Source organism: Urocitellus parryii, chromosome 12 (assembly GCF_045843805.1).
Source record: "Urocitellus parryii isolate mUroPar1 chromosome 12, mUroPar1.hap1, whole genome shotgun sequence".
Taxonomy (NCBI): domain Eukaryota; kingdom Metazoa; phylum Chordata; class Mammalia; order Rodentia; family Sciuridae; genus Urocitellus; species Urocitellus parryii.
Genome location: NC_135542.1, coordinates 49,570,077 through 49,586,839, shown reverse-complemented (window position 1 = coordinate 49,586,839; position 16,763 = coordinate 49,570,077). Strand labels below are relative to the sequence as shown.

Below are 16,763 nucleotides of genomic sequence, written 5' to 3'. Positions count from 1 at the left end.
GCATGCCTGTCCCTTGGTCAAGGGGAAGGACACTGTAAACTAAAACTTTTTTAAATGGGTAAAAAGGATTACTAAACAGCATAAACTAGCAAGTACTGTATTGTTAACAATTATTGACTTTTACCTTCTAACTATATATACTTGTGTTCCTTTGAATTTGTTATTAGAATATATATATGTGTGTGTGTACACACACACACACACACACACACACAGACGGTTTACTTTTGAATTTGAAAAAAGGAAAAATATTAAAATACATTAAAAAAGAAATTCCAAGGTCTAAAAAGTTCAGGGTTGATAACTTTACAAATGAAACTGGGTTGGGGGGAGCCTCATAGATAATTAAGGACCTAGACTTCCTAGTTCTACATACTTGACCAACATTTTAACAACTATCCAATAGTCCTTAACAAACAAAGCATCAGAAAAGCAAACAAAAAAAAAAAATGGAGAATAGAGCCAGGTAAAGTGGTGCACCCCTGTAATCCCTACAATCTAGGAGGCTGAAGCAGGAGGATTCCAAGTTCAAGGCCAGGCTGGACAATTAAGTGAGACTCCATTTCAAATAAAAAATTAAAAGGCTGGGGATGTAGATCAATGGAATGAACACATCTGGTTTCAATCCCCAGTACCAGAAAATAAATTAATAAGTTTTAATGGAGAACACAGATTTTAATTAGCAGCATTGAAAGTAGTGGGGGAAAGACCTCCAGAGGCACTATGGATAATTTTTCTGAAATTCTCTAACAGCAAAAACTCGACATTAGAATCTGAGAGCACTTACTCTCTCTCTTTTCTCACCCTATAATTTCACCAAACAGTACACATAGGAAAGTTCTGGATCTGTTACACTGAAGCCAAGTATCTACTATGTGTTTCAAATATCAATTCTAAAGACAGTAGCAAACTAAAACAAATATTAACACCTATCCCTAAAGTAGAGGGGTTGATGTTTAAAGTAAAATTTCTCCTTTAACTGTCTCAATCAGCACTTATAGTTCTTTTCACAAATAAATTTAATAATAAAGATTCCATGTAGATCAACATAAAGATGCAATTCCTCTGCTCTTCAATGAGTTCAGGGCCTACCAATTTTGGTATTCATCTCTCTGAAGAAAATCAATTCTGCTACGGTGAGGTAAAAGCTTTACTGCTCACTGAAATTCATGTTCATAGATTTCCTAGCCCTTTAAGTACTGCCCTATGACTATTTCTGGCCAATGGGCTATAAGAAGAAATTATGTGGGTCACTTTAGGGCCAAAGCCACAGTAACCAAGGAAGTTATTTCCTGTTGTAGAATGTACACTAAGCCTACTTTATTAACTACAGAATCCTTTTTTCATGTACTATGGGGCTATGTCATAAGCATCATTCCATATCGCACAAATCTAATCCAAATCCACTTATTTTAGGAAGCCACCCAGACCATGCTAGCTTCATCAGTAATTTATGAGCATACAATGTGGGTAGAGCACTAGGAAAGCAATGCAGAACTAACTAGTATAAAATGATCTCTATCCTCTATAGTTTACAATCTGGAGCAAAGGGAAACATAACAACAGAAACAAGATTTCATGACAATAAATTTCAAATAAGTGCTAAAAATAGTGTTACAGGAGTTTCCATATATCTCAGCAACTAAGTCATACACTCCCATGTGACATCTTTTGTACTGTTTTATATTTTTAAATTCGTGAATGATTTAAAGTAAATGAGCTTCCCTACAGAGATTATAATCTTCTTGAAGGGCACGAACCATAGATATAACTTCATGATGACCCATATTACCAATCACAGGTATTTAATAAAAACATATCTTCTAGTGTGAAGAATGTGCTGATAAATTAAAAACAGAAATGTAGTAATGCTTACAATATTAGAAATTTATGTCTCCAGCATGAATAAGGAGAGAGAGGAAGGAACACAAGCTCTGTTTACCATGACAGGTAAAGTTCTACACCACAGAACAATGACTCAATAGGCTATTCCAGACACTTAAACACTGCCCTAAATACCTGACTTCCTATTCAATTCCCCAAATATCCTGCAACCAGTAAAGAGAATCCCTAGATTATCAGTGAGTATCTCACACACACACACACACACACACACACACACACAATTTCTCTAAGTATATTCATAGATAGCATTATGATTTAATCAACATGATTTGCCAAATATTTTAATATCTATACATGTGAGACACTGCAGAAGACAAAATGTAAATCAAGATCTCTTTTTGCCATGCTTATACCCTAAGATGGGTATGGAACACATGAAAACAAAATGCTGCACACAGTACAAGGCTATATTATATAATATCAAATGAATAATAAGGGAAAGAATGAGTTCACAGAAGGAAAAGATTAAATCTTATAGTCTGAACACTTAAGAAGCAAGGCAAAATCTGACTTGAGCCTTCAAAAAATAGGCAGAATATCAAATATTCTAGGGAAAGAAGTATGTAACAAGGCATATAAACCCGAGTAATATTTAGGGGACAATAAACTAACAATTTTATTTCAAACAGTCTCTGGACATTAATGGAAAATGAGGCCAGAAAAGCAAACTGGTACCAGATATTGGGAAACTTTAAATGGCAGGCTAAGGAACAACTTTATCTTGACAGAAATGAGGAAATATTGAAGGTTTTTAGCAAAGTAACACAACAAAAGTAAAATTGGGAAGATCTTTCTAAAATAAAATTTAGCACAGACTGAAAAGGAAACTCATTGGGGACTGTGGGACAACTTCAGATACTATCTCAGGCCTGAAGGTAATAACAACAAGCCTGAAATAGAAAGATGTCAGTGAAGAGAAAAAGAAACCAATCTAAGGATCTGTAAAACTTGGAAAAGTGTTTTAATATATGTCTGAGTCAGATCCCAAGGACTCTAGAAAGCAGAGATTAAGATGTAAAAGAGGTGTTAAAAGCAGGGCAGGGGCTGGGGTTGTGGCTCATCTGTAGAGCGCTTGCTTAGCATGTGCAAGGCCCTGGATTCGATCCTCAGCACCATATAAAAATAAATTAAAAAAAGGTATTGTGTCCAACTACAACAACAAAAAAAAATATTAAAAAAAAATTTTAAAAGCAGGGCAACTGTGAATCCCATCCCACACAGCAGTACTTGAATTGATGCTGGGCTCTTCTACACACACAGACATTACACTCATAAAATAGGTCCATCCACTCCTTTTTATTGGGGGTAGGGAGCTTGAGGGGGGAAATGATATATAAAAGCAACCAAGTATAAAGGGCCAGGTAGTTGTGCAACAAACAGAGCTCAAACACCTGTAGAGGCCAAATGCACTGCAATCAGATCTATTGCAAAATGGAAAAATAGACTGTAAATCCAGTCATACTGCAGGCTTCAGTTATGACATCAGATACATCCATTAAACTTGGCAAGAGGGTAAGACTGCATGAATAGAGTTATTGAGGTCCCAAACCTCAACAACAGGGATTCTTAACCTTTGGGGAAGGGTCATGGACCCTTTTTTAGAATTTGGTGAAATCTACAGACCTTCTCACTAGAGAGATGCAGAGATTCACAAAATTTTACAAATAATTTCAAAGTGTTTATAGACCTCCCCTAAAGTCAATCTAGAGGTCTTAGTCCATGAACTGCAGGTCAAGACTTCTTTCTATAGAATAGTGATAACTATTTTTACCATATATCCCACAGCTCAAAAGGTTTTAAAATAGGAAGTCATATGTATTTATTTATAATTTATATACATTGCATACCAAACTAATAAATTATGTACCCTGTAAAGCACAAAAATGAAAAAAATGGTGTATGACAAAATAAACCAATTTTTAACACTTATTTTTACTTATTGATAATATAAAGGCTTTATGTCCTTTCTAACACTGTTATTAATTCCATTACTTTTGGTGACAGTATTGTGATTGAACATGGTTTATTATTTTGATACTTTGTAATGCCACAACTTGAGGACCTGGTTCTAAATTCAGTTCATTTTAATAATATCTATTTTACTTGGTTTTAATGGTTAGCGTAGCTGAAAAACATACTTTACAAAGATGAATAAAACCAAAAGAACCCCATTACTGGCTGAACTAAATTAAAAATGATATTCAATTGCAATCCCATTCACCATTTATGCAAAAAAAAAATTGGCTAAAATGCAGCTGCTTCATTTCCATATTTCCTGATGGCAATCAGTCACTCTACAAACTAATCAGATGGCATTGCCTTTTTATATTTTTCAGCAGATGGGCTCAAGACAATTAAACACCTCTTTAACAAGGTTTTGATACAAGTTAAAAAAAAAAACTTTGTTTCCAAATTCAAGTGTACAAATCTAAAAGTTCCTAGAGTTAACATGTATCCTTGTCAGCAACTAATCCAATGATGAAAATACTTACAAATACCACTCTCATATATCTTCTCCCCACAACACTAAACTTTGTTTTGTTGTAAAAGGTACTTTTTGATCCACTGTTAGGAATGTACCATTATCTTAAAGGGGCAGATTAAAGGTATTTATTTGCTAGATAGTGTACAACTCATACCCATGTGTCACAGCAAATGTTAGCAAATTTAAGACATCTGTCTTTTTTGTGGAAGAAGAATGAGTAAGTCAGCTTTAAGTTAAAAAATTCTTAAGTCCTTTGCCTCATGATGACCAGTTCACCTCTATGAAATATTATACCAAAAAAAGCTGCACAGTGACTCCCTACTGCAATATACAAATTAGTGTTAAGAATCAACCATTTAAAATAATAAATTTTAAAATCCAATTACCCAAACCCAGTAAACTGGAAAACATCATCAGAGACTGAAAGTGAAGAAACTTCCTCACAGACCTCTCATATTTCTACCACTTCCCAGATAATTTAATGTAAACCCTACATTAGACACCACTGCTCTAACAGTGCCTGGTCAAGGCTCTCTGTCTTTGCCTTCTAACCAATTTCCCTTGTATGCTATCAAAGTTTAAAGGGCTTATCTTTAAAGGTATTCCAATTATATTTTAACTGTCTCTGAATTACCACTAGTTTGGCAAAAGAAAAACTGCAGCACATTCTGTGATAACAGTTGTTTTCCCTGGTGTTCCCTCAGTGTATTGTTGGCTATGGGCATCAGTCAAATAATAGACAGGGCTGGAACAAGGTCCAAGACTCTTCATGACATATCCTGCCTTAAATCCTTTTTTGGAACATGACAGGGCATAAATACATCAGAAAATAAATCATGAACTATATTGAGAGCAAGGGGCTTCCAACTTGTATGACCAATCTCACTTATACAGTCAGATACACTTATATTTATACAAAGGAGATGACATTTTTACACTGAAATAACAAGCCCACTGCCTCATCTTAAGAATGTCAAATGATAATGTACTGTTTAAAAGAATAGCTACTGCTTTAAATTAAAAGAAAAAAAATATAAGGCAGTGAAAAAGATTTTATACTAACTTCTATTAAAAAAACACATAATCTGTTTTTATATATACATAAAAATGAGTGAATAAGTTCCCAGTGTGATAAGCCTTACACATGGAATCATTTCAAAAAGTATGAAAATATAAAATTTGGGGGATAAAACCTGCCAAGAAAAAAGATCCACATAAATTTGGAAAACTGACATTTCTCATTTTCATCCAGATCTACATACTTACTACATACTGCTCCCACCACCTCCCCACATAAAAATCCTTCAATGTCTTATGACTGCACCCAGAACATCTGCTTCCCTCTCTTACTTTAACTAATTCCACATTCCTCCTTGCACTTTCTCCTTCATTTCTTCCTAAATGACCCCAGGTCTTCCTATCCTTTCTTCTTTGCTATTTAATCTTCCTGAAAATAAATTCCTCACCCCACCCTTACAGAAAGATTTCTGTCCTTCAATGCTCTTGTCCACTACTCAACGGAAAACATTCCTTCTCTCTCCCTTAATCCTCAAAGTAGATTACTATTGTAGTATGTCTCTCATAGCACTCATCACATTTAATTATTACTATAGGTATTTGTGTGTTTGCCTTATCACCTCTCTCAGGTCATAATCTCCTTAAGAATAGGATCTGTATCTTACTGTTTTACTTCCCTATCTTTTAATAGCACAACACCTTGAACAAAGTATGTACTCATACAACCACAACTTCAATAAATGATTGAGTGGTTACTTAGAAATTCAATTACAGACTTCCTGTATAACCTAGAATAGAGAGGGAGGTATGACTTAAGACTTTGTGGAACAATTAACTTTTCCCTAGTTTTCTACAAACAGACTCACCAAAATAAAGCCAGTAGTACATATTTAGATGCTTTCAAAAATCAAGGACATTTCATCCTTCAGCTATCTGGTAAAATATAGTGTGGCATGCACATACACACACACACACACACACACACACACACACACACACACCAGAACACCTTCTACTATTAAACAGTCAAATCTACACTAGATAATAAAAGTATCTAAGCTTGATAATAAAAGTATGTAAAGATTTTAACCATATAGGCAAAACCAAATTCAAGATATATTAGTGCTAGGGGCTGGGGATGTGGCTCAAGCGGTAGCGCGCTCGCCTGGCATGCATGCGACCCGGGTTCGATCCTCAGCACCACATACCAACAAAGATGTTGTGTCTGCCGAGAACTAAAAAATAAATATTAAAAATTCTCTCTCTCTCTCTCTCTCTCTCTCTCTCTCCTCTCTCACTCTCTCTTTTAAAAAAAAGATATATTAGTGCTATCAAAATATGATCATCTGGGTCTGGGGCTGGGGTTGTGTGTGGCTCAGTGGTAGAGCGCTTGCCTAGCACATGTAAGGCACTAGGTTTGATCCTCAGCACGACATAAAAATAAATAAAGGTATTGTGCCTATCTATAACTAAAATATTTGTTTAAAAAACATATGATCGATCATTCAACATTCAAATGGAAGCACAAAGAATGATCAATTTGTTCCAAAAGAAAGGAAACACGCTTAGCCTTAGGTTTTAAATGGTAACAAAACTTGAGAGGCTGAATTTTATGGCTAAGAATCCAAAACCAACCATTAAAAGATAAGCTTACCTGGACAGAAGCACTAAACAATCAACATTACTAAAGTACAAAGGTGAGACTAGAAACAGTGCAAGAATCTTAAAGTGACATTTTCATTAAGTAACTAGTATATATGGCTCCCAGTTCATTCAGAATAGAACAAGATGGCAAAAGTCTCCATAAAATATATATGGAACAGAAAGAAAGTCCCAAAACAAAAAGAGTGTCATAATGTGGCCAAATAGGATAAACACAGTTGGAGAGAAGCCAACTCAAAGGTATGAATGTGATTTCTCCTCAGAAGACCTAGACTCAAATGTCATTCCTAAGGACTATGCAGTCTTACACAAGCCACTTAACTTCCCTGAGCCTAGTTTCCCCATTTATAAAATACAGTATGTATAGCTAGCATAGTAACTGGCTCAGAGACCAGACTCAAAAAATATAGCTGACTCTGAATAAGAGCCATATAAGAAAAGCAGATATTTCTCTCTAGACATTTTTGTAGTTTTTGAGAGAATGGTCTTAATTAATTCCCAATTCATACTTTCACAATATTTAAGAATCAATCTTTGCTCAAAAAATTAAAAATACAGTTGCCTTTCGGTATCTGTGAAGAATTGGTTCCAGAAACCCCTGTGTATAGCAAAATCTGTGAATGCTCAACTCCATTATATAAAATGGCACAGTATTTGCTCATAACCTATGCGCATCCTCCTGTATACTTTGAATCATCTCTATAATACTTACAATACCTAATACAATGGAAATGCTATATAAATGGCTGTTACACTATAGTTTAGGGAATAATGACATGGAAAAAAGTCAGTACATGTTCAATACTGATACAATTTTTTTTACATGTTTTTAAGAAGTAGTTGTTTGAACCTGATCAGCACATTAAGCTGACTGTGCTCCTTTCCTTCTAGCTCAAAGATTATGCAAATGTTTAGTAGAATTTAAAAATTTTAAATCTCTGTAATCAAATACAATTTGCCTGGATTTAGTCTTCTCATCTGTAATATTATCGGTTGTTATCCTAAATGACCCCTAAGGCTCCTTTATTCTAAATATTATGGTTCATGCAATCTAAAGAATTTTCTAGTCTAATTAGGAAAGCCAACATGAATAAAAAAAAAAAAAGATGGAGAGGAAGGAGGGAAGAAAAAAGAAGGGAGAGAGGAAGAAGAAGAGGAAAAAAAAAAGAGGTTGGTGTCTCATGCCTATAATTCCAGTGACTCTGGAGATTAAAGTAGGAGGAAAGCAAGTTTGAGGTCAACTTGGACAACTCAGTGAGACCTGTCTCCAGATAAAAAAAAAATAAATAAATAAAAAGGGCTAATCAGTGATAGAGCACCCCAAGTATCAGGAAAAATGTGAAAGTTAAGAGGAAGGGAACCGAGGGAAAAGTTTATTTTGTAAAACAAACTGGAGTAATTGATGCTAAGTGAGTGATAAAAATCAAACCTCCTGGAGAATATACCTGCTTTGACTCTGTTTTTGAAGGTCCAAAAACATAAAGGAAAAGAAAATACAATTTAAGAAAATGAAACACACAAAAGCAAAGAAGCAAGATATCTATGGGTGGTTATGATACTTCCCTCACTTGGAACAGTTTACAAAGCATATGCCATCTACAGCAAATTTTCTGGAATGGGAAATAAAAGAATCTACAACAAATTTTCTGGAATGGGAAATAAATGATTTACAACTGTATAAATTTGCAGAGTTCTTCACTAATAACAATAACATCAAATAACATTTTAGAAAGGGTTTTTTTTCAGCATTTCTATTTAGATAAATTAGAGAGGAAAATGTATGCAGGCAAACAGCTAAATCACATAATTTTAGGACAAAAAGAAATGTGACATCAGATCAATATGTTCATTTAATGATAAAGAAACTCAGGCCCCTAGAGCTAATGTGACTCCTATTACTCCACATTTAAAGTGACAAGAGGATCAGATTATAGAACCAGAAATAAGCGTGAGAAATCTGAAAAATTAGAAAAGAATCAGAGAATTTGTTGATGGAGTCATTAGTGAAATGCCCACTTGTTAGCTATTTATTAATGCCTTAGTATGTGCTAGTTATATGATAAATATCTTATTATTTAATATAAGCTAACTTTTAAATCACAGTAATATGAAATACATTATTCCAATTTTATATATGAAAACCTCAGGGTTAGTATAAATACCCAAGGTTTATCAACTAAATATCTGGAAGAGCCAAGACAACAGCCCCTGTCTGTCTGAAGTCAAAACTCCATTTCTAAAAGCAGCTTAAAAATTGCCTCAAAATTATAAGCCAAAGGGTAAAAATTAAGTGTCAGTCTGGGAAAACTGGATAATCCAGTGTTATCATAATGCTTAATGAGAACTTCTTTTAAATGTTTCTTCTCTTTTCTTATATTTTAGTTAGACTGTGTACCTTTCCCTCAACATATGGTGTCAGAAGTCATACAACGGCCTGGTGATGAGGCTTCAGCTCTGTACTTGCACTTATTTTTTTATCAGATTGGCCTTTCTGTTCCCAATCGTCTGGTTCAGGGCTACTCAACAAAACCAAAAGTCCCTACCCTCCACACGAAACATACACAGGGCAGGGAAGAGATTAGAATAAAAAATTATCTAAAATGAGGGTGACTAGACTGGTTAATTTCAAGTGTTCAATAACTCCTGAAGGGACTACCGCTTCTATTTTGGTATAAGCTACTTATCTTTTAAATATGATGACTTTACTAAGCTTTTCTAAAAGCCTATCACTTCAAAGAGTCTCAAAAATACCATGTTGTGGACGGGTTATCAGGGAGAGAACACTGATACAACAACTCTGTCTTGCAGTTATGGAACTGGATTTGCATGTTAGTGTCAGTGTTTTATAATAATTTCCCTTATTTATCTATGTATCCATCTGGCAGAAATACAAAATAATCATTTCTACACTCTATACTAATCCAAGTACTATACACTTACAAATCATTTTCCAGAACTAGGCTATAAAAAAATAATCTGTACATCCTTAAATTAAGCAATCAATAGTGGCCAGTTGCAACTAGGCCACTGTATGACTTCTGACACCATATGTTGAGGGAAAGGTACACAGTCTAACTAAAATATAAGAAAAGACAAGCAACATTTAAAATGTCTAGATATCACTTTCATGAGGTAAGAAAAAGATCTGAGACCATGAAGTCTGTTCTCCGTAGCCAATGACCAAAGCATAAGCTACTGATTAACGTGAAAGAGAAACAATCAAGAAGTTCTTTCCCTAGTCCAATCTGTCCAAACACACAGGAACTTTATATAAGGTGGGGAGAATTTTAGCCCAGACTAATAGATAATAGGGCTCTGTCATCCAACTCCTCAAACAGAAATCTTTCATCTAAATTCCACACCCACCTCAGCATCCAGTATTTGCAGGTAATACAGAAAAGTGTACACCATAACATTTTTGGACATCTGCCAGTAAAGTAATGGATGGCCCTTTGAGAATTCCTGTGATTATCATATTTAGAAGGTGAAATCATTGCCAAGACATTAATGAGCATCCTGGGGATCTCCTATGCTCCATGACTTAGGGGATTCTATGCAGTGTTGTCTGCCTGTATTGACCTCCCATATCTGCCCTAAAATGAAAGTTAAATTAGGCCATATGGCTTAAGGCCAAACAACTCCATAAGATATGCAACATTACACTCAAACAATGTGAAGTCCTTGAGAGATGGGGCCAAAAAATACAAACTAAAATAAGAAACAGAGGTAGTATCTAAGAGAAGGAATATAAAATTGATGACAACTGAGCAACAAGAGCTAAAATGTCCTTAAAAACAATTAGAAATCACAGTTTGATAAATAATCCACTAGAAAAAAAAAAAGATTTTCAAGGGATGTCTAAGATACTCTCTCTCCCACTATACCTTTCAGCACTTCCATACCACCCTTATCACTTACTTAACATTTAGTTCTAGCAAACACCACTCACTGAATTAGCAGGGTCAAGAGGACAAGCAGAAAACACTTCATGCTAGGAACATCTTTAAGTTATTTAGGCTTGTTTACCACCTTTCTTTATAAATTTGCCAACACTTTCACAATATACACCAGTCGGCACCATAGCAACCCAATCCTCTGCCCACCAAAAGATTAACACATATAAGAAAACAGGAAATTCAGCAAAATATAAAGTTTGACCTGAGGCTCCCTTAACAGTTAAATGTCTGAAGTAATAGCAGTATCTTTATATCACACCCACTTCATGTTACCCTTACAGCTTCCTGGCATAAGCAAGTTCTTGGGATTATACAAACTGCTGCTTCTGTTTCCAGTCCAGATTTCTAGAAATGAAACCCTGGAATTGAGGGAGAAAGAAAAACAAATGTTGGCAGAAAGAGGGAGGAAAATGCATTGTCTATATAATCCCAGTTTAAGTGGAACAATCACTATTAGTTCCATCAAGCACTGTTTTTTCAATAAAACCACTTACCTAAAAATGCAGATCTAAAACACTCCTTTGGCTTAAACCACACGAAAAAGCAATTTAATAGACACAATCTTACAAATTTTCTCAGATAGAAATAAGGAAGAGATTAACTATAACTTTGTGAAATTCAAATTTGCACCTTATAACCCAAAGTTCAATGGAGATTAAATAAGTAGTGCAGAATGTCTACAAAAAATCAAACCAAATACCTCCATTTTCTCTCCAAATTTTCCCTATTCAGGCCCCCCTTTTTACCCACTGCTCCCTAAATATAAAGTCTGAATAAGAAATAAGAGAGAAAACAGTAGACACTGGTTCACGGAAGCAATTTTAGACCTTCCCACAAGGTACAGGAGATATAGTAGAAACACTTCCATTTTATCTAGTTTATGACAAACTGCTCAAAGAATGCCTATTTATCAAACCCCACTGCTACCTTTAACCCAAAACTACTTCTAGTTCAAGAGCCAAAAAACCCGAGCAAATGCGCAAATACTTTCTTTTCACTTTATTCCCAACATGAAGAAATTCGACCCCTTCCTACATCACAGCTTCTGTGAAACTAACAGAGAGGCCCCTTTGGCCAACTTTTTTTTAAGACTAACCTCCCACCAATTCCCTAAGCAAAGCAGAGGAAAAACCTCAAACAAATTTAACCCTTAAAATCCACCCCTACAACTGTCCAATACCTAAACTTCAAGGTAGTAATGTCTTACACGGACGCTTGATTTTCTTCATCACTTAAGTCTAAGCATCATGCCTCACAAATCATGGCCAAAGAGTTCCTCTTGCCATCCACTGAGGTGCTGGGACCGCAATTCCCTCGAGGACCCTTCATTCACCAACCAAATACTCGACATTAAAAATTCACTGTCTCAAAAGAAAAAGTGTCACCTTCTCCACAAGGACACCTGCCTCTTCAACGCCTCCACAATAGAGGAGGAGAGGCGGGCAAGAAAGGATAACAGACTCTCCAGCTTAAAGTTTTCCTCCCCACCAAACTCTGCGGCCACAGCACGGCGGCCTGTCCTTGTCTCACGGGCTGCCGTGTCAACCCCTCCGTTCTCCCTCGAACATCCTTAGACCAGTCAGTGTCTGACCCATGGGAGTGACTGCTTTTATTAAAAGAAAATGGGAAAAAAAGAAAGAAAAACACCACAGCCGGGTAGTAAGGACGAGGGACCCTGGTGTCCGATTTCTGTCTCTTCCAAGGGACCAGGAGAGTTCTGTCCCTGACCACTAACCAACCCCACCTCCCAATCGTCTAGTCAACACCTTTGCTTCCCTTCCTAAGTCCTTTCGGGCAGAATCCCAGGAAAGGGACCAAACCCCAGTCGTAACAGGAAAATCGGCTTTATCCACCCATTTCTACCTCCCAAGTCCCTGGTCCCGGGCAGAGAAGGCAAGAGCGCGGGGCTAAGCGCAAGTGCCGTCGAAGGCTGCGCCTACGGAGAGGTACGCCGGGGTCGCCCCCATTTCGCGGTGCAGGAGACGAGACTCGGAGAGGTTGGCGGGCTGGCCAAGGTCACGGCGCTCCTCGGGGCCGAGGGGCGCCCGCGCTGACTTCCGGCTCCCCCTCTCCGCGGCGGCTCGGGGCGCCCGCTCCCCACCCGGCCCGCGCCGCGCAGCCTCGCGCGTCCTCCGCGGATGCTCGCCCTCGGCTAACTAGGGCAACTGGGAGAGAGGCGCAGGCGAGGCGCTCTGCAGCGAGCTCCCTCGCCGGGGAGCAGCCCCCAGCTGGTGCCGGTGACAGCTGCGACCTCGGCCCCTCCAGCCGCGCCAGGCCAGGAGGGGAACTCGGGGAAAGTGGGAGGGGGAGATGAAACCGAGAGAAAGGCGAGCAGGGGCGGAGGGCGCCAGCTGCTCCCCGCCCCCTAGGGCCTCGGCGGCCGCGCGGCTCGTGACAGCTGCACCCACCGCGAGGCTCCGCGCCCGCCGCCGCCACTCACCTGCCGCCGTCGCCGCCGCCTCTGGGCCGCGCTCACGGGCGCCGCGCTCGTCCGCGACCGTAGCGGCGCCGCCGCGGCCTCCGCCGCTCCTCGGCCCGGCGCCCAGCCCCCGGGGCCCAGGCGGCTGCAGCCGCGGCTCTCCGGCCCCCTCCTCCGGAGCACGGGTCCCCTCGCAGGGGGATGCAGAACGACCCCAGAGCAGGCTCTGCCCGAAGGTGCAGCGGCGAACAGGCGACCGAGGCGCTCGAGGCCGCGGTCCAGCCGTCGGAGGACAGGGCTCGGCAAGCAGCGTCAGTCTCCCGCTCGCCTGGCCTGAAGAACAGGCATTTCAGCCGCTCTCCGCGGCCGCCATGTTCTCCTCCTGCTCGGCCGCCGCCGCCGCCGCCACCGCCCCCCGCTCACGGCCCGCCCCCTCTGCGCCCCGCCCCGCCCCGCCCCGCTCAGGCCGCCCCGCCCCGCCCCGCCCGCCGCCAGCCCCCGCCCGCTCGGCTGCCGGGGCCCGGGCGACTCGGTGCCCGCGAGCTCCGACGGCGCGCCCGGGCCAGCGCGCCCCCACCTACCCTCCCGGCCCGAGGAGCCAGAAGCCGCCCCGCGCCCTCTGTCGGCTGCAGGTCCGCCCCGGCCCGGGTCCTAACGAAGTGTGGGAAAGGAGGCCCGAACTCTTCCCAGCTGGCCCTCCCCTCGGGGCGGTCCTCTGCCCAATGCCGGGAAGCGGCCTCCAACCCCTGGGTGCCCCAGCCCGGGCCGCCCAGCCTGCACCCTCCTGCTGCTCTTTATCTTCCAGGGGAGCCTGTAGAGCGGCCAAAGGCCGTGTGGACCCGGGAGGAGTGGGCTCGGTGCCTGTCTCTCCACTACGGTGTTGTATTACTTTAAGTGAGACACATCCCGCGGGCCTCGTTTTTTATTCTGTAAAATTGGGAGGTGGTTGTCTAGATGATTTCACAGACTGTTAGACAAGGGAAAAGAAAGCTCATCTACTCCCTTCATTTTACAGATGAAAAGATCTGACTGACACGTCTGGCTCTGCAATTGCATGAATTACCCAAAATGTCTGTCATTCATAGATCTTTTCCCTCAAGGGGGGCCCACACCTTTCTTCTTTTCTATCTCCTTTTCTTATTCTATAATGGAAGTGCTACTTCCAAAAGTGGAGTGTTCCTTGTCACTAGAAACATCAAACAGCAGCAGAACAGTCTCACATGCCGTGGTGGCTTTATCTGGAAAGCAGCCCTATCCAAAGGCTGGCATTATAATACCCATCTTCTCCCTGGCCATGAAAGCGCTTTGTAAAGGGCCCTAAATCCTCTTTCCTTTTTCTGAATTCTTGTACCCATTTAGCCATCCTCACCTACCTCAATCCTGTCCTCCTGCTGCTGTAGCCCAACACTTCTGTTTCTTTTCCTGCATTTTCTTCCCAAAAGTAGCCTTTGTAAATCCTTAAGCCCCTCATCCTTCTCCAAATGAACATTTTCTTTGAAAACACCGACCTCCCTAGCACCTAAGACAGCAGGAGATTTCTTCCCCAGGCAGGTACTCCATCCTGCTAGGTTCAGCTCTATCTTCCTCTTCCTATTGCGGTCATTCTCATAAAACACCCTCTAGCCCATAACCCGCATTCATTCAAATATTCCTTCATCTACATATTCATCCAACTGATTGTTGTCAAAGACCTACTAATGAGTCCCTGGGTGCATATCATTAGCTCTGCCCTCATCTGCTTTTTTCTTTACCTTCATTTATTTATTTTTATGTCATGCTGAGGATGCAACCCAAGGCCTCAAATGTGCTAGGCCAGCGCTCTACTGCTGAGCTACAACACCAGCCCCCCTCATCTGCTCTAACACTACCTCTAGCCACCCGCAATAATAGCTGGAAATACACGGGGCATTCATCAGTTCTGTCTCCTTCTTTTGGGCCTAACTTCCCTAGTCCAATCCAGACTGTGTAGAGCACCTTATTCTGACCTCTGGTGGCCAAGAATGAGGCACTTATGCATGGTCTTCCGGTCTCCATTGGTCTCCAATAAATGCTGATTGCCAAATCCTTTCATGTGACCTTTCTACAGCACTTGCCACTGCTAACTCTTTCTTTTTGAAACTTATCTCTCTTCCCTGTCTTCTGCATCTCCTCCCCTGTCTCTCTGCCTGTTTTCTGGACTTTTCTTGACTGCTCCTTCTTTGCTAAGACATAAAATGTTGTTATCCTTAAGCTTTTATTTTTTTCCTTCCCCTCCTCTCACTTAGATTGACTGTTTATTTCCACAGCTCCTTCTGTCAACATATTCCTGAATCTCCTTCTTTCAGTCCCCCACTCTGCAGCCCAGTGTCTTAATTAGCTCTAAAACATCCTCCAGATACACAGTGCTGGTGTTGAATGATGAATGAAATTCAAATATGATTTATATTGCCAGAGCCATCCATGACTTCTTTTCTCCTCTCTCTGCAAGTCATAATCACTTGCCAAAGCATTTATATCACTGTCTTATCTCTCCCAAATGGCCATCTTTTCTCTGGTCATTTTCAACTTCTCTCTGGCTCCATCTGCTTTTACTAACCCAACCGACTTCCTTAACTCCAGCTAACCCCCACCCACCACCAGGAATGCTACATACAAGAGCAAAAGATTCATTAGTAAGATTTACTTCCTGAACCCCACAGTACCCTCTAAGAAATCCATTTACATTAGCCAAGTAAGTGAATATTTCTTTACTCCCAAAGTACAGTGCTAATCAACAAGTAGGACTGACACCTATTAAATGAAAATGATTTGAAGAGGTTTTTTAAAATGCAAATATATGACAATTTTATTTTTGTAGCCCAGATATATAATTCCAGGCACTATCGACCCCATACATTAATGATAATTCTTTGGTAGAATTAAAATGCTAGTTCTATAACCAGGATCTATAACATACTTATTGGGTTTTCTCCAAAGCATAATAATTTTCCAGTTCTATAAACATATGTCTAGTGTACATGAAAGCACTGAGGCAAGAAGTGACTCAAGTTTGACACTCAAAAAAAAGTATTTTTTGTTCTGTAACAATGATAGACTCATAAAATATTTAAACAATAAGCACACAAAAAAAGGGTTTTTTTAAACAACTCAACTAAGTCAGAAAAACATAGTGAATACCTACCTTTCCACACATCACAAACATTCATGTGTTGATTTACACATATCAATATGGTATACGTATTCCATTTTATACAAAAATAAAGTCACATTATAAAGGTTCATTAATAATCTGGTGTCCTTACTGTACAATAAATTTTCATCATTAATGTGTTGAATGGTC

General features: G+C 39.9%; 1 protein-coding gene across 6 annotated transcripts in view; it reads right to left on the bottom strand.

The window, feature by feature from the left end:
• The window catches only part of Ncoa1 (nuclear receptor coactivator 1), a 249,632-nt gene extending 236,084 nt beyond the window's left edge, over nucleotides 1-13,548 (bottom strand). For 5 of the 6 annotated variants that reach the window (XM_026385104.2, XM_026384981.2, XM_026385416.2 and 2 more), the window contains exon 1: nucleotides 13,466-13,548. The gene's annotated coding sequence lies outside the window, so the exon portion shown is untranslated. Of the gene's footprint in view, nucleotides 1-12,888; nucleotides 13,047-13,465 lie in introns of those variants that run through there. The other variant, XM_077791689.1, reaches the window with a different exon arrangement.
• Nucleotides 13,549-16,763: the final 3,215 nt, after the last annotated feature.